At 46.2% G+C, this 2,942-nt stretch overlaps 1 non-coding gene across 1 annotated transcript; it reads right to left on the bottom strand.

Annotated features, from left to right (window-relative positions):
• Window positions 1-1,249: 1,249 nt before the first annotated feature.
• LOC127760901 (small nucleolar RNA Z247) lies at window positions 1,250-1,387 on the bottom strand. The gene has a single exon (XR_008015176.1). It is a non-coding gene; the product is annotated as a small nucleolar RNA Z247 (small nucleolar RNA).
• Window positions 1,388-2,942: the final 1,555 nt, after the last annotated feature.

The raw sequence follows: 2,942 nt of genomic DNA, 5'->3' as shown, positions 1-2,942 counted from the left end.
ATGTGCAAGCAAAGATAAACCCACTTCAACTATATGTCGATGCTTTCGTTCCACTACCCCATTTTGTTGGTGTGTGTGTGGGCATGAAACATGGTGGGAGATACCTATTTGCTTAAAAAAGGAGTGTAGCTTCTCATACTCGCCACCCCAATCTTTTGCATGGTGATAATTTTTCGACTAAACATTCGCTCAACAAGAGTTTGAAACTCATGGAAAATCTGAAACACATCGGATTTCGACTTGAGGAGATAAACCCAAGTGAATTTACTGTAATCATCCACAAAACTTACATAATATTTATTTCTACCTACCGAAAGAGAGGCAGGGTCCCAGACATCGGAGTGAATGAGTTCCAAAGGAAACTTAGAGACACTAGTAGATTTATTATAAGGAAGTTGATGACTCTTGGCCATCTGACATGCATCATACATAGACTCTTTACTAGCCTTGTCATGACAAGGTAAATTATTTGTGCTAATAACTTTCGAAACTATGGGACTTGAAGGATGCCCTAGCCGACTGTTCCATCTTGCAAAAGACGGCGCCACACCATAGGCGACCTTGGAGGGGGCTGAAGGTGGAAGCGGATAGAGGCCATTGCATCGCCGTCCCTCAAGCATGGTTTCCCTCGTAGCCTGATCCTTAATCAAAAAATGTTTTCCATGAATTTCAACGAAAACTGAATTATCAGTAGCAAGTTTAGATGCAGTTACAAGGTTCTTTGTGGCTTGAGGGACATGCAAAACATTTTTAAGTAGAAGATTACGCATCGGGGTTTGCAATATAGAGTGACCAATGTGCTCAATTCTCATACCTGCGCCATTGGTGGTGTGAACTTGGTCATTTCCTTTGTACTTGTCGCGGACAGTGAGCTTATCTAGCTCGCTGGTGATGTGATCCGTCGCCCCCGAGTCCATGTACCAGTTGGAGTCAACTCCATAGGCGTAAGAGGCGGCTACGGCGAGATGGCGTTCATCCGGCACGTAACTGTCATCATATCTGTGCCAGCAATCAGCAGCAACATGCCCTCTCTTGTAGCACACTTGGCACACCGGCCGAGTGTCATTGCCGGAGCGTTGTTGCTGTCCTTGGCCGCATCCTCCACGGCCGGAATTGCCACCTCCAAAACCGCCACGGTTTCCACGGCCATGGCCACCGCTGTTGCCGCCGCGGTTAGTCGGTGCGTTGCCGCGGCCGCGCCCCGCTGCATGGACTGAAGTGTTGCCATCTCGCCGTAGATTCAACCTGTTTTCAAAGTTCAACAATTGTGCATATGTTTCTGACAAGGTAATGGGTTCAGATTTGGCTGCTAGAGCAGAAACTACAGATCATAATCATCATCTAATCCATTCAAAATAAAAGTTGTTAGCTCTTCGGCATCACACTGCTTCCCTGATGCCGTGAGTTCATCTGCCAGACCCTTCATCTTGGCGAAGAACTCGGAGATTGTCAGGTTTCCCTTCTTGGTGCTGGTGAGGGAGAGCAGCACGTTGAGGGATCGGGCATGCGTCCGAGAGTTGAACATCTCCTGGATCATCGTCCACCCTTCTGTTGCGGTAGTCGCCGTCGCCACCTGAGACAAGATGTCCCTTGACAGCGATGAGAAGAGGAAGCCGAGGACTTGTTGATCCGCAGCGAACCACTCTTCATATGCTGGATTGTCGATGGTGACGGTGACCTTGGTCTTGTCATCTTCCTTCTTCGTCTTCTCTACTTCGATCTGAGCGGCGAGGGCGACGGTCTTGCCGTTCAAGTGCCCCTCAAGGCGTGCTCCGCGGATTGCAGTCAGCACTTGTGCGCTCCATAGTTGATAGTTTTGTTTGTTCAGCTTTTCAGAGACTTGAAAGCCGAACAGGGGGTTTGATGTGGAGGAGGTGGAAGAACTAGCCATGGTAGATTGGATCTAACTTCAACGCTCTGATACCATGTAGAAGTTTAGGATGGATGGATGGAACATCGCCCTTCTTGCTAGGGTCGACGGCCGCGTGTTATCACAAGCACACGAATCGGTGCAGATCAATACATATATATACATGTGATCAGATAGAGTCCGGCCGGTATAATCCTAACAACAAACCATAACAAACTCTATAACAAACTACCAGCCAGCTCTTATCCATATCACATGCATTACATAGAATGATAAACTCCAACACGATTTACACAGCTTACTCATACATTTCTCACGGTTGGAAATAGCATGTAAGAGAACCAAATTTCAGTTTAGTGGCAATTCACTGGTCTCCATTTGGATCTCATTAACGCATAAAATTCAACGAGACTACAAATCAGGCATCCGATTTTCATATCTTGTACACAGACTTTTTGAACAATATTCTAAACGGCGAAACATAATCAAATCACAGCTGAAACATATATTTTTTATTTAGAGTATGAAACATCGAGTTTCAACTATTGAAACAAACATATCTCATGCATTGAAAAAAAAAGAAAACACACCAGCAAACTAACCACTGCATCATTCTGATTCAACACAAAGAAAGATAAAAAAAATATATTGGTTGAAAGATGAAAGAAAATTGAAAATGTACCGGCCTAGATCTACTTCTTCCTTCTCTCCGTTACCAGGCTCAACACTAGGCGCTCCTTCCGTTGCCCACTGTTGGTTCCATCAGCGGGATCTCATCCAAAATGCTATGGGGCTATCGTGCCTTGCTTCCATTGAGAAAAGGCTATACCGAGCTTGTCGCACCGGCGCTGTTGAGGACGAGAGGCCATTATATTGCATTGCTATTGTGGTAGCCAAGGTTAACCGTGCCACGATTGAGAAAGCCAAAGCCAAACTTATTGTGCCGCCATCGAGGTCAAGATGTTGGTCGCCATGCTCGACGTGGGAAGCATAGAGAGTGATAGAGAAGGGAATAAGTAAACTCTAGCCGAGTGGAGTGGGGATGGGACCACCGACCAGGATGGGGTGCCCG

The sequence above is a fragment of the Oryza glaberrima genome, chromosome 1 (genome assembly GCF_000147395.1).
Source record: "Oryza glaberrima chromosome 1, OglaRS2, whole genome shotgun sequence".
Classification (NCBI taxonomy): domain Eukaryota; kingdom Viridiplantae; phylum Streptophyta; class Magnoliopsida; order Poales; family Poaceae; genus Oryza; species Oryza glaberrima.
The sequence above is the reverse complement of the archived record's forward strand: the minus strand, read 5'-3'. Positions and strand labels throughout refer to the sequence as shown.